General features: G+C 33.7%; 2 protein-coding genes across 3 annotated transcripts in view; one reads left to right on the plus strand and one right to left on the minus strand.

Annotated features, from left to right (window-relative positions):
- The window catches only part of LOC129224857 (uncharacterized), a 114,141-nt gene that overhangs the window by 67,879 nt on the left and 20,390 nt on the right, over nt 1-25,872 (minus strand). The gene's annotated exons all lie outside the window — the stretch shown is intronic.
- Nucleotides 9,655-25,872, plus strand: part of LOC129223837 (uncharacterized) — a 93,423-nt gene continuing 77,205 nt past the window's right edge. For both annotated transcript variants that reach the window (XM_054858199.1, XM_054858196.1), the window contains exon 1: nt 9,655-9,853. The gene's annotated coding sequence lies outside the window, so the exon portion shown is untranslated. The remainder of the gene's footprint in view (nt 9,854-25,872) is intronic.

The raw sequence follows: 25,872 nt of genomic DNA on the forward strand, positions 1-25,872 counted from the left end.
TATCCGCGATTTGACATCGAGTAAAGTTGTATAGATCTTCTGACACATTTAAATTTAAAATATTTAATGGCTTAGTTTTTTTTTTGCTTGTTGATAGTATGCGTTATTTCGTTTTTTAAATGAACTTTTAAACAAAACTAGGTATTAAACAAGACAAAGACTTCTATCAAGAAAAAGATATATCACCAAACAATAAAAATTATGCCATAAAACGTTAAATAATCCACGATTTAAGAAAAAATTTAATTAAAAAAAGTGAAAAGCTAGATTAAAATAGCCCTCAAGCTGTAAAACATTTAAAGAAACCTTCATGAAAATGTTGAATAATCTGTCAAATAAAGAAACTGTAATAACATTTATTGCGAAGTTGTAAAATACTCGAAAGCAATATAATTCAAAATATAGTATTTTATTATCCACGAAATTTTCTTTGCAACAGAGAGAGGATACAAGAATTGTAATAAAATTTAAACCGCCCGATTCTTGCAAAATGAAAATAGAATCTTAATAGTCAGAAAATAACTTGACGTAAATCTAGGCTAGCCGTTATTGTTCCTTAAAAACACAAAATAGCGTTGTTTCAATTGAAAATTTTTTGACTTGATGTTCTCAATTCTAAAAATACAGACAAAGTAATAATATCAATGCAAAAAGATGTGATATCTCATCAAAAACAACACTGTTGTAAAAATTTCCCCGCCAAGAAAACCTTTAACTTTTCCGCACAAAAAAGAAAACCTGCATCCTAAACCCAAAAACCCTCAGCCATAAAAAGTTATGATAACTAGTTTGCCCGCCAAGTATCTGCCAAACTATCATTCTCCCTCTTCTCCTTTTTCATCACAGCTACTTCCATTAGAACCTCCTCCCATTTTCAATTCCTCACAAATATGGATAGATCTTTTAAATTGTTTATCTTGTTTGGCGGGAAGCTTATCAAAGTGAAGTGGTTGCTTGGTGAGCAAAAAGCTTCCCGCCAAACAAGATAAACAATTTAAAAGATCTATCCATATTTCTGAGGAGTTGAAGGTGGGAGGAGGTTCTAATGGAAATAGCTGTGATGAAAAAGGAGAAGAGGGAGGATGATAGTTTGGCAGATACCTGGCGGGCAAACTAGATATCATAACTTTTTATGGCTGAGGGTTTTTGGGTTTAGGATGCAGGTTTTCTTTTTTGTGCGGAAAAGTTAAAGGTTTTCTTGGCGGGGAAATTTTTACAACAGGGTTGTTTTTGATGAGATTGAGATTACCTTGCCCATTACATTGGTCACAAGCTAAAGAGCATTGCAAGCCCGCTTTCTTGCATCCGCATCGCGAACCACAACCACTCTTGCCGTTGCAGAAAATTGTATTTAGCAAATCTTCTGGAGCAGGTGGTAAAATTGTTATGATAGGCTCCAGAAAATCGTTTCGTGTTGCCCAACCTCATATCTGGGGTTCCAAATCATGCCCTAAGCAAGTTTGAACTTGATAATATACACGTTTGAAATGCTGATGAGCAGCTGCACTTTTGTTGGTGGAATATTTGAAAGCTGCACAGGTTTATTAAGTTTTGTAGACTTGACGTAATGCATATAACGAAGATGATCGAGACTTTTCACAGATTTCGGAGCATTATGGACCGCCAATAAAGTTTAAGTTCCACCCTCTAATAATCTCTGGACCGAACAATTTTCTTTATCAAATGCTCATCTAGTTCATCCAAATTTGTCAGTTACTCAAAAACGTTTAAAAATGATTTTTTTCCCTTTTTAAAAAGCGCAGAAGTTGTGTCATAGCCACTTAATGCATGCAGAAATAAAATATGTGTTTTGGAATGAGGATAATTATCAAAACTTTTAGTCGAGTGTATCTCCGTTTTTACATTTCCTTTCCCAACTTTTTTAAAGAAAATTTCTTGTTCGTAAGACATTGTACGCCCAATTAAAATGACAAGTAAATCAATATCTTGTCCTATTATAGCTGCAGTTTTTTCAGACTTTTATTGTTCAATTGCAGTTTCAACAATAAGAACATCCGCATCATATCTGGCTTGTTTAGTAGTAATATTTGCAGCTTGTAATTTTTCAATTAACATATTAATGAGCATATCTTGGTTATTTCGATTTGATAAAAATTTTTCTTGAGTAACTGGTACAACCATTGTTTCATCGAAGGAGACTTCATATGTTTTTGAAAGTGCAGCAGTTCTTCTCTGCTGCTCCATAGCTTTTACGATGTAAGAAGTTATTAATATTAATTAGGTTAAAATTCAAATATAATTCCTAAATTTTCATTAACAATTCTGCAATTACATGGGTAGGTAAGTGTTGAAAGGTTAGGAAAAAATGATAAAATATAATATAATAGTTAATAAAAATTGACAAATATTTATAATCATCGATTTATCGATAGTTCATCAACTATAGATGACGCGTTTTCGACCGGAGGCACCGGTTGACCTGAAGTGATCCTGTGACCGCGCGCTCTCCGCCCTCTATCTCGAAAACGGTTCACCGTATAAAAAATTGTTTTAAACAAAATTTGTAGAGAATTTTGTATTCTACAATATTGATAATAAATACAAATAGCAAAAAACCCATAGGAAATGAGATATTTACAAAAAAAAGCGCAAAAAAAAAAAAAAAAAAAAAAGATTTTTGTGACCTTTGACCCTTAAATTTAATAGTTGCGTACTTATGTAGGTTTTGAGACAACTTTTAGGGTGTCAATATACAAGTATTTACAGACTTACAACTGGGTATCTCGAATTCCGAGATTCCTACCTAATTTAAACTTAAATGACTGGACTATGGAGAAAATTACAGGCTTCAGAGAGTTTGTGGTGTAATGTAATTTCAGAAGATTAGAAAAGAAAGCTTCCCACAAACACGATGAAATATCACTATCATTCATAAAGCTTCAAAGCAAGTTATAAGTTACGGCATCTGTTTGTTTTACCTTTTTCATCCGCCATTAGACAGTGGCTGCAGTGCCCCTATAGTTTATTGGAGCTGCGAATTGTTAGTATTGAATCCGACACACATTTCTTCCACTATCTCGAAAATTCGTTTCTGCAGACACTACCGTTTACCTGTCCACAGCAGTGTAAACCTATCACGATGAACTTGGACGCTGATTTGTTAATGTAGTATAGAATATTATTCTGATTTAATCATCAATTGCATTTTTATCGCATTTTCATTAAAGCTTATCACTTATTTTTATAAATTTTCCACTTGCAGAGAAGCTCATTCTTATATTTTGCTAAGGTCTCAAACTCTAGCTGCCTCCTCTCCTTCGTCTTGGGGATTCTCATGGCTTTTGATAACTCAAATCTTCAAAAAATATTCACACGTTCTTTCTTATTTCCACATTTTTTTCGAGAGAGTTAAAAATTAATTTGGGTTCAAAAAAATGACTTGTATTTTAGAAGATTATTAGTTATGAAGTAAGTATTACAACTCTTTTTGCGATAACTCATCTCCTATTTCTTTATAATTTTGTTCTTGCTTTTTGTTAATTTTTCTGGTGAAGAAAGATGTTTTAGGTTTCCCAGAAGAGAAAAATCACTTATTTTCCTTGCATATGGGACTTCATGTAAATTGACACCTGACACCCTCAAGTACTTCGTTCTACCACAGAAGTGGTTTACCGATTAGATGGAACCCTAAAGACGGTTAAGTCTTTTTGATCCATAGCAAGAATCGAGTAGTTCCTGATTCGGCACACGTAGTGGTATTGATTTGTAATGGGAACTTGGAGGGCTATGCAACTACAATACATTTAAAACGCACCAGTTACCATAGACGTACACGGAGGGCTTCCATATGGAAGCCAATGGAGGACATAACATGCCTCAAATATTTCAATTGCGAGGGGTCCTCACGCTCATAGAATCCCTGAAACGGATACAACAATACACGTGATCAATGTTTCACACAATTTTGTGATAGACAAAGAGGCCCCCAAAAATGCTGTGTGATAAGCCTGTAAATCCTGACCTGTAAATCCAATACTGATGAGAGCCCTAGTATGCTATGATTTAAGTCAAAGGCAGTACTTGAAATCGTTACTTAAGCATCAAACACGGAATCAGAAAAAATAACGAACAATCCTTTAACTTTTAGAAAAAATGAACGAATTACGGTAGAACCTCATTTATCCGGATTAACTGGTGCATTCCGGATAATAAAAAATCCGCATAATCCGGGTATAATATGGGTAATAAGCAAAGTTAATCCTTAGCAGACTTATTATGGTTCATTACGACGAAAAACTATGTTTTGCAGAAAATTTGCATATAATAGTCGAAAAAACATTTAAAAATGAGCTGATGTGTGCACCATATGACTTCCTTTTATGCCAATATAAAGATTTTTTATCAACACTTTCCGAAAAACACAAACACCACAACCTTACTTGATTCGGGAGCATCACTCACATTAAGGAATTTAAACACATTTAAAATATTAACTAGTTTGTCGCGAACCGATGCAAAAAAGTGTTTTACAGAGCTTACGTTTCCTTATATCGAAAATTTTAACGTGATTCAATGGGCAACTCTCTAAATATCGCCAATAGCGAAAAATTTAAACCAAATTTCAAAAAATATTTTTTTTGCCAAGTTTTCCCCCCACTTGGTGATATTTTGACAAGTTGGCGACAACATTTGGTGACCAAAAACCTGGTGATATATCGCTAAATGTTCACCAAATTATAACATCACTTGAGTTTTCATTGAAATTAACTCCACTAGGAGATTGAAATTAACTCTACTAGACTCCACTAGGAATCTACATACCCAATTTTAACTTTCTACGGCATACTGTTTTTGAGATATGCGAGATACATACGCACATAGATACGTACATGCAGATGTCACGAGAAAACTCGTCATAATTAACTCTGGGATGGTCAAAATGGATATTTCGGGCGTCCATATGTTTTTAGGTACATATGCTCTTGCAGTCTGGCCGAAAAAACAACTCAATATTCATTGGAGGGTGTGCAAAATGGACGTTTAGGCCGATATTTGAGTGAAATTTTTTTTCGCGAATACAATAATTCCTTTATTTTGTGTAAGGACGTAAAAACTTGGGATGTGTCGTTCATGAACGATTGAGTCAAAAAGAACAAATCCTTAAAATGAACGGATCCGTTCGTTCACTTAAAAAAGGAACGACCATTCTTTTGAACGGTAATAGTCAGTTTAGAACATTGTATTGATGCACTTGTCACAAAATCGTATTTTTTAAAAATAACAATTACATTCATCTTTAAATTTTTAACTCTCAACCAATTTCAAATTTTCTTTTTCTCAGTGAAGTACAATATATTCATTCAAACCTTTTTATTTTCTGCTTCATTCATCATTTTTCTTTAACCGTTGCAGCTCATTTGCAATTTTTCAATGTATCCATCAGTAATGTTTTGTGTAACTTGTTTGGGCTACTAACAAAATGTTCGGACTTTCCACTTCCTGTCACACGGGCGGAATAATTTTGAAGAACCCTAATATTTTTAGGTGAGTCTTTTTTTTTATAAATCAAGTTATCCGGTACTCCGGCTGCGCTATCGATACATTTTTTGTTACTTTTTTAGTTATACATGATCTGTTGGTAATACAATGATTATATATACAATGCTGTAGCTGGAAAAAATTAATAACTTAATTTTTTTGACATGCTGAAATGGAACCTGCGATTTTTAGAATGGAAAACATATCTTACTATTTGGCAACTGATAAATATCTTACAAAGTGAACTATAATTGCTTTATATCTCCAAACCTGAATAAAGTTTTTTTGATTCATTTTTCATCGGCATATTTTCTTACTTTTAGATCATTTTAATTATTTTTCCTTCAAAAAATATTACTGATCTAATGAAACATTTCGAATGTACCTAAGTATGTCGTACAGAGAGATCACCTGCAACTTTTTTAAATGAAAGAACTGAATGAACGATCCTCTGATGAACGGATCATTAAAAAGAACGATATTACTCACCTCTAGTAAAAATCGAATTTTTCACATAATTTCTTAACAAAGGATTGGTTCACTGTCTTCTGGTTCAAATACACACATGCGTCGTTTGAATAAGGCAAGGTCCATCAAACGCTTTATCATTGCAGTTCAGCTTCAGTGGTGTTAGATCATCATAATTTAGTTGTACAATCTATGCAGGAGCCGTGAACTGAAGCAAAATAAAAAGTGAATGTTCAGCGTACTTAGTTTCGATAAAAAAAAACTTAACATCAGTGCCTACGGGGAAATTCAAGGCAAATATAATATCTGAACTCAAAGGCAGATTTGCTTCATAAAAATTTAGTTGAAAAAAATCTCTTGATGAAAAACATAAGCGTAGAAAAGATCTTTTTGACTTGAACGATTTTTCGTTCAATTTCGGACAGTTTAAAAGGCTTTTGAAATGGCGCTTACGAGGAAACTATAGACCAAGATGATTCCTGAACTTAAAGGCATATTTGCCTTGAACAAGTTGACAAACGTTCTTAATGAATAACATGTGTTGAAAATATCTTTTTGATTTAAACAATTTTGTGTTCAGTTTTGAAGTTAGAAAACCTAAACATTAGGTATGTTATTCTTAATCACCCAAAATTTGAAAAATTGCAGATTTTAAATACACTCTGAATTTTTGGTTTCAAGAAATAGAGAAAAAAGTAATTAATAAAAATCGAAATACCATATCTCGTAGGCTAAACAATTAAGCAAATCAGAAATATATATGACCGAATCAAAATTAAATGAATTCAAAGCGCAAAATGTTTTTCCCAGGGCTCTAGGGCTGCAGAGTCGGAGGGTAAATGACCAACTTTCGACTCCGACTCCTAGAATTTTAGGACCATCGACTACGACTCTTGCACCCTAAAATTAGCCGGATTCCGACTCCGCAGCCTTGAAAGAAGCGAAGACTCAGAGGGAAAATAATCGACTCAGACTCTTGGAATTTCAAAGTTTTCAACTCCCAATTCCGACGCCTTTATCCCAAAATTAGTTCGACTCCGACTAATTTATTTTATGTTACACTTGCTGCAAAATAAAATATATGCCTCGGAGCAAGAAAAACCCATGCCAGATTTTGACTAAATGTAATTTATAATTGAAATCTGTCCCCGAAGTTGTGAAATTTTCGGAACAACAACAACCAGTGTGATACAGCGTCCTGGTATTAAGTTATTGTAACCACATTTATTACTAAATCTTATAATCTTTATTTTCAACAATCAATAGCTCATTTAGAGCTAAAACAATCAATATCACTTGTAATTTAAGAATAATTAAAATAATTTAAAGTTATGGGCATTTGCACATCCTTAATATAGCATGAGACATAACCTCTTGAAGTACTCGAATTTTCGCTCGGCTCTAGCGTACATGTTGGATAGGTCCAAAAAAAAAAAAAAAAAAAAAAACCTTTGCGACTATTTTCCTCAAAACTTAAAACTTTGACATAGGTTGTTGCTGTTCCATATGTGCATGTTTAAAAAGAAAAACACAGCTTCTGGAGAACAGCCCCCCAAAGATCAAAAAAAAAAAAAAAAAAAAAGGAATAGGGCGAGGACTCGAACATCAAAGAGTAGCTTTGTGTTGAAAAAGAATCTGACGACACAATTATTCAGTTTATTATTTTTTACTGCGGATGACGAAAAACATGAATGCAATTTCTCACATATCGTCACTGTTACTGTAATGTCTGCAATGACATCAATACTATTGTGTCATTTTTAGTAACTTCTAACATCAAAAAATATTTTTTTTTCCATTCATCTTCACCTTGTCATCAATTTCGGAATATGTTAACCTTGAAGCATAGAACGGGCAAGACTATTGACTGTGGTCACACCCGTTATTGTACGCGCTCATTTTCCTCTAAAAAAACGATGAAATCGCTTGTTGGCATCTGTTAAAAGATGAACACGCTTGCTCATCTTTTAACAACTTGAATCAGAAGTGAAACGTCCGAAAAACAGCGCGTGTTCTGAGCAAAAACCATATAGACTGATTAGGATGAGAGTGGTGTAGGTCAAAAATTTTACACTTTAAATTATGTATATATTTTTGGGTTCTTTTTTAGTACCAGTTGAGTAAAAAATATCTAAAAATAATGTAGTGGCCCCTAGAAGAGTTAGTACAACACACAGAGTTAGCATAAAAATTGTTCACTTGCTATTGCGGGCGAGAACGAAAGTGGCATAAGTCAGTTTCTATACCACGGATTGGACCAGCAGCCAGAAGCACCAGAAAGGTTAGTTCAAATGCGCCCTTGCATGGTTTTGATTTTCTTTCAGCAGACTCATCGTAGTTGTAGAATGACATTGGTGTAAGTCATCTAAAGTTACTTAAAATAAGTTACAAGTAGCTTTTAGTGAATCCTAATGCATGGCACAAAGGTACCAAGGACGGATACCTTAGAAGTACCCTGCACTGGCAATTTTTCCGAATTTAAGTCCTAAAATGCAAGTGAAGACCCTTTTTGACGACGTTAAAAAAAGGAAAAGGGTTCGAATCGCCCTTCCGGAAACTTTCCAGAATTGAAGTTTTAAAAAGGCGATTTTAGATGATCTTCGGCGATGTTAGGTGAAATTCCCCTTATTTTGCTTACTTTAAAGCTTAAAGATGCAATTGTAGACATTTTGGATAGTTGTTTGGGGCAAGAATGGGTTCTGTGACTATCCTCTGGTAATTTTTTGAAACTGAAGTTTCAAAAAGCACACTTTGATGATGTTGAGGGAAGTGCGGTTCGAAACATACATTTGGACCTATTACGAAATTGAAGTTCTACAATTAATTTTTTGAATACTTATTTCAACGGAAAAAAGAAAGAAAAAATTTTGGGAGCCTCCTCAGCTAAATCTCCATATTTTAGTTGTTTTAGATGTTAGTAGTCCCCAAAGCGTAACATGTATATAAATCAGATACGTAATAAGAGGTCAGCTTAAAAATCTACCGCCCCCTCATTGAAAACTTTTTGGATCCTGCTTTGAAAAGTACCTACGTTACAATACATCAGAGCGGACTGGCCTCCACTATGGCCGATGCGCTCTCACGACTATGCACCCTCAATTCTGAACACCTTTTTCTATTTTTTTTTTTTTTAAGTCATCTGTTTTTTTTTTTTTTTGTAAGCTTCCTTCCTTTTTTTTTTCTTTTTTGCGCCTTGCAAAACTATGCGACTTCACTTAGCTTCTTATTTTCTTTTCCTTAAACTCGGAAACTTATGCATCATCTTTTTTAAATTTGTATTTATTTATTCATTTTTTTTGCACCCTTGGTTGTTTTTTTCTTTTTTGCACCTTTTTTTGTTCTTTCTGCACTTCATTTGCATTTTTTTATGTTTTTTTTTCGCCCTCTTGCGAGGCCCAGTCCGCCCCTGAAATACATCTTGAAGTTCAAATTTAAGCAGTCTTGTTTTTTATGTAAATGTTTTTAAAAAAATATTCAAAACTAAGGATAACTTACACCGCTATCATTCTGATCACGCCATATACCTACAAACTCTACTAGACCAATTTCCTCATCCGGAACCGTGACACAACTCCGACACCGTTGCGTCACGTGATAACAACACTCTCCGTTTTCGTTTCATGGCTATGTGGTTCCATTTATTTCGATATCCATCCCGCCGCCCCCTCCGTTTTTCTCGTCGGTTTCACTTTCCGTCTGACGTGATATCGCGCACTTCGACTCCCAGCACGCGATGACTTGATTTACGATTGGAATCTTCTCTTCTTGCATTTGCATATTTGTCGCTGCTCCTTGGATTAGGGGATATTAGTCGGATGTGGGCATGGCGGGGCTGCCATTGTTTCAACCGCGCGTCCCGTTGCTTGGATTAATAGATTCAGCGCAGGTAAGACTCATTCAGTTTTATTCCAACAGTTATGGGCGTACTAACCAGAAAAGAAAAGGAAGAGTGCAAAAAGTTGCATACCTTCTCGTAAAACTAAAAATTGCATCACGGAAAAGAGATTGTATTTGTAACAGCGTTGGACGTATTTAGTTTTCCCAGGTCATCTGTGTCGATCTCCTTTCAATCAGAAATATTTTAAACAAACATATTTTACACATTGAGCATCAAAAATACGCCTCAAAATTTGAGTCAAGCGTATTTTTACGCTCTATTTTTTAACAAAAAATTAGCATCGTCAAAAATGGGGAAAAAAGCAATTTGAATTTAAAAAACATTGAAGTGAATTGTTTTTATTTTCGGTTAAGTCAAAGTGTCAAATTTTCGAAATGTTGAAAAACAAAAGAGCAAGCATTTCTTCATTCCCTCCCACCTTCGATATCATCTTTAGAAAGTTGTTTTTTGTTTTCAAGGCGTCGGAGTCGAAGAGTCAGAGTCGATCAAATTTTGGGGTAAAGGAGTCGGAGTCAGGAGATTAAAACTTCAAGATTCGGACTTGGAGTCGGTCATTTTCCGCAACTCTGCAAGTTCTTGCGATGTCGGACTCGGACTGATTTTGGGGTAAATGAGTCGAAATCGGATTTTCTAAAAACCTCAAAGTAGGAGTCGGAAACAAAAAGTCGGTCCTTTTTCCTCCAACTTTGCAGTGGTGTTTTTTTTATTTCATAGAACTGATTATTATTTATAGTATTTACTATTTTCGCACATTTTTTCCCCCGAAATGGGTTCTACCCTTCTAAAAATCCTGAATAAAATTTATTTCAGTTGAAAGACATCTTATAGTTTCAAGCATTGTTTTAAACAGTTAAATTTATGCGAACAAGAAAAAAGTTCCTAAATTTTAAAAGAATATTCGAGAATTATGTCTTTCAAATGATCGAATATCAGTGGTAAAAGAAAAAAAAAAATCACACTCACACTCTGCATTCCATGAATCTCTTGTAATGTTTATCTTTACTAATAATAAAGCTGAAAGTCTCTCTGTCTGGATGTCTGTAGAATGTCTGGATCTCTATGACGCGCACAGCGCATAGACCGTTCGGCCGATTTTCATGAAATTTGGCATAAAGTTAGTTTGTAGCATAGGGGTATGCACCTCGAAGCGATTTTTCGAAAATTCGATTTTTTAATTTTTCTATTTCAATTTTAAGAACATTTTCCTGAGTAAAATTATCATTAGATGGACGAGTAAATTACGAAATTATCATAACGTGGAATGGGAGAGCGAAAGAACGTAGCCAATTGGCGAGAAATTCATCATCCATTATTTGTAAACAAACAGGCGAACCAAATGACCTTTTAATTTTCTACTACGGGCAAAGCCGTGCGGGTACCACCAGTTGAAAATAAAGACATAACTTCAAAATATATGATACCAATATACAAGGTTAACATGGTTGAATATGGTGGTAAACCCTAAAAAGATGTTGACGAGCGCTTTTTTGCTAAATCAAAGTTGACTTTAGGGACATTTTTGCGATTACTTGCTTATACACAAAAAATTATTCAAACTTAATTAGGATTTAACCTTCCAGAAGAACAATGGGGTTGGCAATATACTTTAAGTATCTTGCAATTTGAAAACATTATGAGCTATAAACTAGTTGTCGTAAAGCTGGGTTCAATTGCACTTCCATGAGTGGAATTGATATCTCCGCTAATTATTATCGGAGGATTATGTTAAATAGCCAAGCATGAAGACAGGAAGATTACGAATCCATCGATACCTGGCTCGATGGTCAGTTCACTGTCGTTCGGGAGAAGAAACTTGGACATAGATACATAGGTACATAAGCTCAGTTTTTAATTATATAAGATAGAGAAAATATTGCATTTTGGTAGTAAAACCACAGAGTGAACGTGATTTCATTGTTGCTCCATTTGAACTAAATGACTGTTGCAGATCATCATTATATATTATTATTACTAGCCGCCTTCGGCGACCAGCTGGTCCGCCTTTTTACGCCATTCTCCTTTTTGCGCCAGGGTTGCCGCCTTCGGCGGCTGCTTAGACAATTTAGCGACGGTATTAATCAATGTTTTTCTTTATGTATCAATATTATCATTTGCCTTTTTACGCCAATGTTGCCGATTTCGGCGGCTGCTTGAATAAATTTCGTGGCGGTATCAATCAATCTATATCTATCTATATCATTAGTAGTTTGAGTAAAATATTTTCTAGACCTATCTCCAGTTTCGTCGTTTGGAATACTTTTAAAGGAGGGGTATCCCTCCCCCCACTTTTATGTGAAAGCATTGTTTTTTCAAAGTCATGGTGTATGTGGGGGGGGGGGGCATTGACACCCCGTTGAAGTTTTTTAAATGACGGCATGTCTCTTTCTTCCTGTCCATCTAATATATGAACCTGTATCATTGTTTATCTATGTATCTGTCTATCTATACGATCTATGCATATCTACCTCTGACAGTAATTAACAACCTTTTTTAATTTATATAAGTATTGATTCGAAAAAAAAAACATTTTTGTCCACTCAATCTCTATCTCTGTATCTACCTAACCAACCGCCAATCCGTAACAAAAACACAGATCAAGCAAAAAATCGCGGGCTTTATTTATTTAATCAAAATAGCACGCAAAAAAAAAAAAAAAAAAGGCTTTCTGTTCCCCGTAGTGTGCAAAAAGTAACGCTTGCAAAACAAACTAAAAAAACTAAAAAATAAAAAACTAAAAAAAAAATAATAATAATAATAATAATGAAGAGAGGGCAAACGATTTCAGTTGGATCACGTGATGAGGCAAGTTCGGAACTCAGCCGGCAAGCGAACAGCTCGCGTTGCGTTCTGCATTAAAAAAATTGTAAAAAAAAAAAAAAACTATTGCGTATTTTTCAAAACTTTTTTCTTCTGAAGGGGGCGGAATGTTTTTACTATTACCAACTAAAATTTTAGAATTGAGGGTTCAATACTTGTCGCAGGATGAGTTTCGAAAAAAACTAAACCCAGAAAAAAAATGTAAAATAAAAGTTTTTTCAAAAATCTATAAAAAATACAAAAATTGCTCTATCTTCAAAATTTTTTCATTTATCATATTTAAATTTAAATTTCCTACACAATAGTATAAAAAATATTCGTCTGGTGTGATTGGTTCGGGGTCTGTGAGATTAAAAGTGCTAAAAAGTGCTAAAAATCACATAAAACATTAAATAACTTTTTTCTAATTAAAATATCAAAAATCGAAGCCCGAGGTGCATATCTTCGGCAAAAACTGCACCTGTATACCAAATTTCATCTTTCTAGGCCTTACCGTTTTCCTGGGATGCGCGCCACAAACACACACACACACAAACATCTTATTTTATTATATGCACTAGCCGCCTGCGGCGACCAGCTAATTCGCCTTCTTAAGCCATTCGCCTTCCTGTGCAAGCTGCCACCTACGGCCGCTGATTGGCTAACTTGTCATTTACCTTTTTACTTCAAATTTGCCGCCTTCGGCGGCTGTTTAAATAAATTTGACTTCAGTATTAATCAATCCATCTCTATCTATTTTTTGTGTCATTCACATTTTTACGCCAAGATTGCCGCCTTCGGCGGCTATCTACCTTTACGGTCTACCTCTAAATTTTCTTATCCATCTCTATTTATTTTAACCTCCCCACCTATTTCCTAATAAAAACAAAGATCACTCAATAAACCGCTTTTTTAAAATTTAAGTAGAGCAAAAAAAAGCTCACATTCCCCGTAGTGTGTAAAAAGTAGCGTTTGACAATGATAAAAAAATCTCGCTGTTTTTATTGAATTAAATGCGCACAACTACGAAATGTAACGTAATATAGATACAGCAAAAGGTCCAGCTTGGGGAGGGGGGGGGATGGAAAAAGAAATAAATGCAATCCCTAAATAAAACAAAAAAAAAAGGAAAGAAAAAAAAACGCGCTGCCGGAAAAACACGTGGTCATCACGTCACAAAATGTAGAAGTAAACTATATAGCAAAAAAAAATATTAACATTGCTTGCGATTAAGATTCCATCGTAAATATCGAATCGAAATCCAAGTAGTAATGTCACAGGCATAAAAGATTGAAGAACGCTTTTTTCGACCGATGCGTGAAAAGACATGATGTGTTCACCATTGAAAAAATTGTAAAAAAAAAAAAAAAAAACTATTGCGTATTTTTAAGAACTTTTTTTTTTTGAAGAGGGCGAAATGTTTTTACTATTACCAACTTAAATTTTAGAAATGAGGTTTTGATTCTTCTCGCAGGATGATATTAGAAAAAAATAAAACCTAGGAAAAAATGCAAATTAAAGGTTTTTTCAAAAATTCATAAAAAATAAAAAAAATTGCTCTATTTTCAAAATTGTTTCATTCATCATATTTAAAATTAAATTTTCTACATTATAGTACAAAAAATATTTGTGTGGTGCGATTGATTCGGGATCTGTGAGATAAAAAGTGCAAAAAAACACATAAAACAATAAATAACTTTTTTTCTAATCAAAATATAAAAAATCGAAGCCCGAGGTGCACATCTTCGGCAAAAATTGTACCTGTATACCAAATTTCCTCTTTATAGGCCTTACCGTTTTCCCGGAAAGCGCGCCACGCACACAAACATCTTATTTTATTACTAGCCGCCTGCGGCGACCAGCTGGTCCGCCTTTTTACGCCATTCGCCTTTTTGCGCCAGGGTTGCCGCCTTCGACGGCTGCTTAGACAATTTAGCGACGGTATTAATCAATGCTTTTCTCTTTTTTTCTCAATATCATCATTCGCCTTTTTACGCCGATGTTGACGCCCTCGGCGGCTGCTTAAACAAATTTCTAGGCAGTATCAATCAATCTATATCTATCTATATCATTAGTAGATTGAATAAAATATTTTCTAGATCTATCTCCAGTTCCGTCGTTTGGAATATTTTTAAAGGAGGGGGAGGGGTCGACGTACTCTTCATGCAAATTTTGTCGAAAAATAACAAAAAGCACTTCCACGTTTATGTGAAAGTATTGTTTTTTCAAAGTCATGGTGTGGGGGGGGGGGGCATTGACACCCTGTTGAAGTTCCTTAAATGACGGGCATGTCTCTTTTTTGCTGTCCATCTGCTATATCGACTTCTATATTTGTCTATCTCTCTATCTATACGATCTATGCATGTCTACCTCTGACAGTAATTAACAATCTTTTTTTATTTATCTAAGTATTAATTCGAAAAAAACATTTTTGTCCACTCAATCTCTACCTATTTCTGTATCTACCTAACCTAACCGCCAATCCGTAACAGAAACAAAGATCATGCAAAAAACCGCAGGCTTTATTTATTTAATTAAAATAAAGGCTCTATGTTCCCCCGTAGTGTGCAAAAAGTAGCGCTTGCAAAAAAATAAAAAACTAAAAAAAAAAAAGGTGAAGAGAAGGCAAACGATTTCAGTTAGATCACGTGATGAGGTAAGTTCGGAACTCAGCCGGCAAGCAAACAGCTCGCGTTGTGTCCTGCATTTAAAAAATTGTAAAAAAAAAAAAAAAAAACTATTGCGTATTTTTAAAAACTTTTTTCTTCTGAAGGGGGCGAAATGTTTTTACTATTATCAACTAAAATTTTAGAATTGAGGGTTCAATACCTTTCGCAGGATGGGTTTCGAAAAAACTAAACCCAGAAAAAAATGTAAAATAAAGGTTTTTTCAAAAATCTGTAAAAAATACAAAAATTGCTCTATCCTCAAAATTTTTTCATTCATGATATTTAAAATTAAATTTCCTACACTATAGTACAAAAAATATCCGTCTGGCGCGATTGGTTCGGGGACTGTGAGGTTAAAAGTACTAAAAAGTGCTAAAAATAACATAAAACATTAAATAACTTTTTTTCTAATTAAAATATCAAAAATCGAAGCCCGAGGTGCATATCTTCGGCAGAAACTGCACCGGTATACCAAATTTCATCTTTCTAGGCCTTACCGTTTTCCTGGGATGCGCGCCACAAACACACACACACACACAAACATCTTATTTTATTATATGTATATAGATAGATAGAAGATGATAAGTTTTGCTTAAACATTTCTTCCCGAGACAACGATAAAAAGCTATAATTTGTTGAAGTTACTTTATGTTTTTTGTAGTGAGTTTTCTGTATATGATTAAGTTAGTAAAATGGTAAAACTAAACTATCTACGTAAAAAGTGCATGTAACATAACTTGTTTGTAAAGGGGCTCCAATCTTTTTCTTCCTGAGAGCAGCAGATCATACTGAAATCGTTCTCTCGGACTAGAGCACATATAAACTTTCAAAATATTTTACTCTTTTCTAACTGAAATGGTAAAATACGGTAAAATTTAACGGCAACGGTAGAAGAAAGAAAATTGCAAATCAATAATTGTTGTCATCATTACTTGATGTTTCTTTTGTTAAATACAACCTGCTTTTCAGAAACCACCTAATTTGCAACATTGTCATTAATCGTGCTTTTTGAGCTGTAACATTTCACAAAGCAACGGGCCACACGGATCAGCTTCGCGAGCCGTATCTGGTTCGCAGGCCGTAGGTTGGGCACCACTGGTTTATAGCATAGTTAGGAGTGAAATAAAAGGAACACTCCGGTAACATCATTAATTTTTTTGAGCTGAAAACATATAATCATAGTGCTGCTCTTGCAATGTTTGGGAAGGTTTAGGGGGAAGCAAGAGGGGTGGGAGCTTTTATTCAGTTTACACTTTATATACTAACATCGAGCAAAAACTTAGCATTACCCTAATTTTTTGCGACACGAAACCTATATTGACTGGGTTACGAGGAACTATCGTAGAGTTCGGTGTTTTGTTGTGACGATAGTCACCCCCTTTTTATGGTACTTAAGCTCCCTCTTATCGAATTATGCTACTTGAGTGCACTGTACATGTACATACTTCTACAGCTCAAATTAAATGTTTTTATTAACTTCAATGAGTGTTTGTCGATATTTGGATTCGAAGTTTTTTACTGCGCTATTTTTTTTCACTGTTGTGATACACATATAGTACTACATACATACACACACACACACACATGCTCTCACACACGCACATCCATTAACTTCAGAGATTTTCATCGCACCCACAACAAGCGGCTTTCACGCATTGTAAAAAGGCCTGTTATTTAGGGGGGTTGGAGGGGGGGGGTATTGACCCCGAGGCTTTGGGAAATTAATGTATTTACATGTAAGTGGGCGTCATTTTTTGCTGTTTTTTCGAATTAATGTACATTGAGCTTTCACCTTTTGCTCTTGGAAACATTTGAAATGATGAGCGGTCATTGGAAATTTAAATATTGTCAAAAAATTTAGTTAAACATATTTTCACCTCACCCCTATTCTAAATTTTGAAATTGAAATAGTACGAACCCCTTCTTTCCTGCCATCTTTCATTTCATGCCCATGAAATTTTTTATGAAATTGATCCCTAATATGGTTTTTTTTCTGCTTGCGTGGGGGAAACCATTTACAGTTGATAGTTAATAAAAGGGTTAAGTTGAAACAAGGGCTTAATTTTCAAGTAAGTATGTATCCTATCCAATACTGAGAGTATTATGAAAATGTACCTGATTTGGGCTGATTTGACCTACGTATGCGGGAGGACGCGTCTTGTTTTGCTTGACAACTATTTGTAAAAAATCATTTTTCGTGCACTAAAGTAGATTTTTATGGTTTGTTTTCAACTCTTGCATTAGGTGCTTCAGTGATTTATCATATAAAGCAAGGTAGGGGAATGTGGGCCAAAGTGAAATAACGGAGAAAAGTGAAATAGTGAAATATTTACTCTGCTTTTAACGCCACGTACCTAGTAATATTTCAACTATGTAGTAACACCTGTAGTCTTTTCCAGTCAAGAAAAAATTACCTCTGAAATTCAAAGTATGTGATAATATAAGATATTTTCAAAAATTAATACTCATATTTATATTATTACTATAAATTAATTTTGTTGCAAGTCAAAAATTATTTTCTTTATTATTAGATGATAGAGTTCTTGTTATTAACATGCAAGTTTTATTACAAAATATATTGTTATTTCTTCATGTCACGTAATTTTCAGAACAATCTTTCGTTCATTTTGAAAAAAGTAAGTTATACTAACTATTTCACTTTGCCCACACTCCTACTAATGTGTTCCTCGAAAAGCAGGAAGATTTATCTAATTGAAGTTGCTTACATTAGAAGCTGTTTTTTCGCCGTTTTTGAGTTAACGTAATGGCGTTGTTTGGGTCAAGTTGTAAATAAACTTACAAGTTTTTAAGTGATTTTTCTTTTTCTAGAAATGCTTAAGAATGTTTAAAAAAAAAAAAAAACTGCAAGGAAACTACATTGGAAATATTTGAAAGGGCGCATTTCAGAAAATATTACCGTACTAATGTTTGTACTGACTATCAAACAGAGAATATGAAATCAGAGATAGAGGAGGGTAGCCCAAAAAGGGTTGGTTTTCGAAGAATGCTTGAAAGTTGTAGTTTTTGGGTTTTTATCGCAGCAATTTCGGTTTTATTTCCTAGCAGGGTTCTTGAACTGGTATTATTTTTCAAACTCAATATTTATTTATTATCAAACATTACAAGCACTTGAAAAACCCGCTCTGCCCTACAAAGGGGCCAAAGCGGGTAAACTTAAATAATTGGGATTTGGTACACTTGGCAATCAAATATGAAGTTGTAAATGATTAAATTAGTTGACTAGCTACCTGCCATTATAAAAAAAAATACAGAAAAAAGTTATACTTATCCAATTTAAAGTCAGTACATTTGTTTATAAAGCATAAATAAATAACTGATTAAGTTAATAGCCTAATTAATTGCCATCATAAAAAATAACATTTAAAAGTTATACTTATCCAATTGAAATAGAAAATCGAAGTCAGCACATCTGTCAAGAAATTATAAATAAATACATGATTAAATTCTATACCCGCTTTGCCCGAAGGCATTTTTTTATTTCAATAATTATAACCTTAACATTAAAAAACAAAAAACAAAACAAAACAAAATGACTATCGTAGTTTGTAGGTGGATGGTGTCAGAATAACGTACTAATACTGACAATAAAAAAAAAAGCTGTTCTTCGACTGATCACAAGTTACAAAATTTCATTTTTTAGAAAGGTATCGTTTTTTTTAATTTTAATTTTAAGCCTGTTGCGCCATGCCACTTCACTGCTGCTTGGCTGGAACTGATTAAAACTCGGGGTTGTTCGAGCAAACACGACATAAGTAATGTAGACCGGGGCATGTTTATGTATGGGGCACGTTTTCGCAGTGCCTTTTTTTCAAAACGAATTATAACTGGAGAGCTAACAATCATAACAGATTGATGCTACTCCCTATCAAATATTCTTACAAGTTTTTGAGCATCAGTCGAGCTTCCGTCTAGCATGCAAAAAGAACAATATGTTTTCTACCAAGTCGAGTAAATTTTGAGTTGAACGTTTTGAACCTCATTGTGAATAAATAATACTTAGTTAAGAAAGTACAAATATATAAAAAATAGCAGAATTTTATCCTTTTTGGAGAATTGTATTTGTATGAGCTGAAATGTTATTGAATTTTTTTGCACGGTAAAAATAAATCCAAATTTGGCGACGGGGCAAGTTTACGCTTTGACGTCTGAGCACCTTTACGCACGTTCTTACTGTGTCATACTTCTAAATGTGCCCAGACTCTTTTTTAACTCCGAACTGTCTCAAAGCGTTTAAGTATTTTCAGGCTATTTAGTTTTGAAAATAACCATTTAATTTTTAATTGAGTTACAAATTCGCATCTTACAGCTTACACTCATGTAGTGCTGTCTTCATGCCCGTTCAGCTTTTACTTTAAACACTATTCAGTCTGTAATAGATTTTCTTCATTTTTATTGATGGTAAGTAATTATGTTCAAAACACTAACAGAACCACGTTTGGTGTCAAAATATATATGCGTAAACGTGCCCCGTGTCCGGGGCAACTTTACGCAACTGAATTGGACTCAAAAATATTTTTTTTAACGGGCAAAAACACAAACTGAGCAACAACTGAATATACCAATTTTGACTCCATTAACTGCTTTATAAAACCGCATTGTTTAAAATTTCGTAATTTAAAAAATAAAATTTAGAAAATTCTTTGAAAAAAATCCTTGTAAATGTGCCCCGATCTACCCTATGCATCGCCGCTGATACACCATGTGGGGGCATACAAAGGCCTACCCGCTTTGGGCCACCCTGTCCTATGTGTATCATCTAACCCGGACTAAAACTTCAAACGTTTTGTGAGTCTTCTTTGAAAACTCTTAAAAGCTACCATTTTATTGTTTATTACGTCAGCATAACAGCTTACTCCTTCCTTTGCGTATCAACTTGGTCCACATTAGATGTATACAATTCGAAATTTTTTTAAAAAAGATCTTTAATACGAAAAAACATGCCAATAAAGATGTTGAGATCATTATTTGATAGTAAAATAGTAATGACACGATTTTTTTAAAAATATGTTTGGTAAGTAACATTAGTAACAAAGATTTTTTAAAAAAAAATGAAAAATGTATATCATCAAAACCCAGTATCCCCTATCTTTTACTACTTCAAAATGAATTTTACTCCTCTAAAAATGTCAAGGAGTATTTTCTCGCATTGAAAAGTTATTTCATATGAATTCGATGCATATTGAAAAGGAAAGAAATTTTTTGGACGCATATAACTACAGTCGGACCCCGATTTAACGATATCATCGAGTTCGAAACGTGGGTTATTAGTAATATCGGGGTGCGAAAAAAAATATGTAAAAAAATTGCACTTAACTTATCTAAAAGCCCTAATAAGCAACTGACAAACATATCCATAATTAGTAAGTGCACACTTTTTATTCAGCATTCCGCGACTTATTACTCACTAGTTAATTTATAATTTTAAGGTATTAAATAATAGATGTTTGAAAATTTTCTTGACACTTCACTCGAAAAAGTTCTCTTTCGACTTTATGGAGAGAAGAAAATACTGCGTCATTTACAGCTTGCTTCGTGAGAGATGTTATTACAGTTTCCAAGCCATGTAAAGCATTAGAAAAATGAAGTTTTAAGGGAAGTTAATTATCGTTTTCTGCATCAGAATCGCTATTCATTGCTTGCCCCCTCGCCTGTAAAAAATGGCAGATTCCAAGAAAAGTATTTTTTTTTGCTTCTGACAAGATAGACATATCATTTGGAAAACAATCCAACATTTAATAACTCAAATCAACTAAATTTTTTTTCTCCGTTAAAGTAATTCGTTAATTCGGAGTTTATTATTCGATAAATAGGGGTTTTTGCCTTCCTTTTAGTCGGGGAAAAAGAAAAATTCGCTAAATCGTGAAATTCGTTAAATAGAGGTTCGTTAAATCGGGGTCCGACTGTATGTGATTTAGGACTCATTTAATCTTAAAATTAGGGATCTGGTAGTCACCGGGAGGAGGAGGGGGAGAAACTGTTCCTTCATTCAACAAGTACGCAGTTCCTAATTCAACTTATACTTCAACGGAATTTCGCGAAAAAGTTTCTTTCTTTTTTCAAATTGAACTAATCTACTGTTTTAGGAATGTTTGATTTTCGGAGTAAATATTCGATTACCTATGTCTCCCACCTTCTCATGTTAATCTGAATAATAATCGGACTGATAACTAGGCACTCAGAGACAAAGAAACAGTGGACCTTCTATCTGTCTAAAATCATGCAATTTTGCGAACATATTACAAAATATCTCCAGAAGGGTTTCCGTTTGCTCACGATTTAAATATTCCTTCATACTATTCCCAAAACTCAAAATTTAATTTCGAAAATTTCTGATTATGTAGCAATTAGGCTGTCCGTCACTTTACCAACTGGTGTATTGAAACTTCCAGTTCGTTGCAATCATCTTCGAATTCCAGCATTCCATCCGCACTTTCGAAACACAGGATTCGTTTTTTTTCCATCGGAACTGCTGTGGATGTCGACCTTGCCCCTTCTCGTCGGCAGCACAACGAGAAAATAAAACATCAAAATAATAACAAAACCAAAAAAAAATAAAACTTCCGCTCTAAAACTCGTCCACCCATAAACTCCGGCCGCTATGGTTGAACTGTTTGCAAACAAGCACGTATTTTTCTTATCTGAACCATAAGGCTAACATCATTTGGACGTCGGAATTTCAAACTCTATCTGTTCGTAAAAATGAAACTCCACTGAAAATGTCCAACGAAAAATCCTGTACAGATTCTGTCTCGAAAGTGAACAGTCTCAAAATAACTGCCAGAAATTACTACAACGGAATCCAAAGAACGCTTTGGAATTGCAACTGAACAAATTTCTGCCCGTGGAGACATCTTCCGAAGTTTTGTTCACTTCCTCGTCACTTACTGGACAATGGTAAATTATTTTCAATTACTCTACTCTAAAGATTTATTTCAGATGTCGTTTTAAGTTACAGAATTTAAATCAGTGTAAATTCTTTCAGCAGTGTCTAAAATGAGCGTTTAAGATAGCCTTAATTTATTAACCTTGATATTAAAATAAGTAGATAAATGTTAATTAATATTTCTCGGAGTTAATCATTTCAGCAAAACACGTGCTTAGACTTTTATCATACGAGATGCGAAATGTTTTTCTGAGTTTTGTGTAAGAAACAATCGCATCTAACAAAAAAGTATGTTTTTCTCTACTGGAGATACATTACAGTTTTTTTTCCTTGTGACTTACTCTCTTCTCTCTAAAATTGTGAAAAAGTAATAAATCTTAAAGTTTTCAAGGCGATTTCTCTCGGAGAACAACATAAGAGATCTAGTTTAGTCTGTGAGGAACAGGTATCTTTGATGCGCCCTCTCTTTTTATCGTAGACTTTTCAACATTTCATTGTCATGTTTTTTTTTTTTTTCATCTCATGTTTCTTTTTTTTTTTTGTTAGCTTTAAAATCAAGAACAATAAATTATAGAAAATTTTCAATTGTTCCAAATTGATGGTTATGAAAGTACACACAAATATGCTATTAAAAAGAAAAAGAGAGAGAGAGAAAGAAAAAAAAGCACCACCAATAGCACCAGCGAACCGACAGCTATCCAGGTTTATCGATATAAATTTGTAAGGTTTATTATTCATATTTTAAAGTATTATATGAAATTATTTACAATAAAACAGTTTTCATTTTATTACTTTGCGATCAGAATAAATAAAACAGTTATTCCCAGAGAAAGATAATTTAATACTTTTAAAAAAATGTTTATTAAGTTTTAACTTTAAGTACTGTCGCTGGCATTAAAAAACTGAAAATATCGTTGTAACAAAGTTTTCGTCTTTAAAAAAAAAAATATATTATAAATTTCCCCCTTTTCCTACGGTTTCGCTTTTTTATTTTATCCATTATTTTATTTAGACAGTAACCTACGTATTTTGCATTCTAATTAATTTTTTACTAGCGATACCCGCACGGTTTTGCTCGTAGTAGAAAATTGAGAGGTCATTTGGTTTGCCTGTATGTTTACAAATAATGCATGATGAATTTCTCGCCAATATGGCTATGTTCATTTGCTCGTCCATGTTATGGTAATTTACTTCTCGAAGTTATGATAATTTACTTGTCCATGTTATGTTAATTTACACTTCCATGTTATGATAATTTGATCGGTAAAATGGGCTTAAAATTGAATAGAAAAAAAAAACAAAATCGAACTTTCGAAAAATCGCTTCGAGGTGCTCACCCCTATGCTGCGAACTAATTTTGTGCCAAAGTTCATGAAAATCGGTCGAACGGTCTAGGCGCTATGCGCGTAACAGATATCCAGAAATCCAGACATAACAGACTTTCAGCTTTATTATTAGTAAAGAAAATGCAAAATTGAATCACCCTTATGGAACATTCTATGCAGTTTGAATACACTCGTGATTTTATGAACGCCTATTTCAGTGGTTGGAAAAGCTACATTCTTTTTATAGCGAACTGCAATTACAACTACTTTGTTAGAAATGTAGTTAACTACAACTACTTTTTTTTAAATGTAACTACAAACTACTTTTGAAATGTAGTCGCTACTTCGCTACTTTTAAAAAATAAGCAAATATAAAGCATACACACTAAACTAGAGTGTCCCGTTCCACAAAAAATTGAAGCGATTTTTCAAGTCTCATGCCCTCTTATATTTTTCCTCTTATGTCAAAACAATTATGAAAAAAGCTTCATATAATTTGAACAACGGCCGACCCGTGCCGACTTACGTTTGGAAGTATAAACCAGCACTTGTATGATCGGCCAAGTCGAAAAAAAAACTTTTTTTAGAAACCCAAAATTTCTGTTGATAAATCGTTACCCCTATACCCTACACCCCACATGTACAACAAGAACATTTATTCAAATTTAAAAATATTTAAATATCCTACACTTGACCAAAAATTTATAATTTTCTTCAAAAAAAAAAAAAAAAAAAGACTTTTTTTCTATTTATTTTTTAAAAAATCAGATATAAATTTAAATAAACTATCAAGTTCAAAAATTATTCGCGTACACATTTACAGATCAACATTGGCAAATGAATGATAAAAAAATTATATAATTAAAATGAAAAATTTAACTAAACCTTGAAAAAATCCGTATTTTAGAGTGCTATGTAGGAGGCTTAAATATTGCTGGAGAGCAAAAATTTATATTTAACGCTAATTACCCATTTTGTTGTTTATATTTTTGGGCTTGTTAATTTCTTCAAATTTACCATCCATTTTTTTGAAAATAAATAGAAATAACAAATTTAAAAAAAAAAAATACTAAGCACTTTTTATACGAGTAATGCACTCAAATGGAGAAAATAACTTTTCTGGGTCAGAAAGGACAATTGAAGTATCCCTGTAGTTTTCAATTATTCCATGAAAATGACACCACAGACATATTTTTCAGCTTGATAATTTCGTCAGATTTACCTTACATTTAAAAAAATATATAAATTTTAGGCCAAGTGTAGGATACCTATATGTTTTTTTAATTTGAATAAATGTGTTTGTGGTGCATCTGGGGTATAGGGACAATGTTTTATCAACTGAAATTTCGAGTTCCTATATTGTTTTGACGTAAAAAGAAAAATATATAAGTGGGCGAGCACTTGAAAAATCAACTGTCGATTTTTTTGAGACACCCTAATATACACAAACACCGTAAGAGGATTGAACGAAAAAAGGTTTAGACTGATAAAACAGCTCATTTGAACAAGGAATATTACTAAAAATTATCTGTTATTTCTTTTTTTTCCCACAAATGTCCGGTATCATATTCTTATATAACACAGTAATACTCGAATTTTTTGTAAGCCGTACAGGGCACTTCAATATCATCCTCTTCTATAACACTTACAGCAGCTTCTTTATTTGATAAATACTGAAAAAGCACTTATTTTCGCAATTTTCGCATGCCCGTCAAAATAAGGAAAATTTAAGCCTCGCAAAATGTTTCTGTTTTTCAACTTTCGGTCCGTTTTTCCAAGACTCACCGAATTTTCAACTCGCGAAAGCACCGATATCTTCATTTTCGTGAGAATAAGTGCTTTTACAAAATTGGAACAATAATCTCTTTGAAATCTAAAACGTTCATCCAAGGAACATTCTCGGCAGCCGCAAAAAACAACTTAAGTTATTTAATTGGCGGTTATCACTAATTCATGTACTACTTTTCTTTTTAAGTCAAGCTCTAGCCAATACAAATTTTGGCGAAATATGAAAATTACGACGGCAAACTAATAGCGGCAAATAGATAGAATGTATTGCGTCAAAATGATGTGACTGATGTCAGCTGCATTTTTATGGGTCTTATTTCTTATTGCATCCATTGATGTACTTGTATAAAATTTGCGCCAGTCAAATTCGCTTGAACCTTGATTTTTTTTTAAAAATTTATTTAAAAAGTATTTTCCAGAAATCGCTACAAACTACTATTATTTTGTATCGAACTACTCACTACACTACGTTTTTTAAAACGTAGTGCGCTACACTACAAACTAGTAAAAAATGTAGCTACTACA

This window comes from Uloborus diversus, chromosome 6 (genome assembly GCF_026930045.1).
Source record: "Uloborus diversus isolate 005 chromosome 6, Udiv.v.3.1, whole genome shotgun sequence".
Taxonomy (NCBI): Eukaryota; Metazoa; Arthropoda; class Arachnida; order Araneae; family Uloboridae; genus Uloborus; species Uloborus diversus.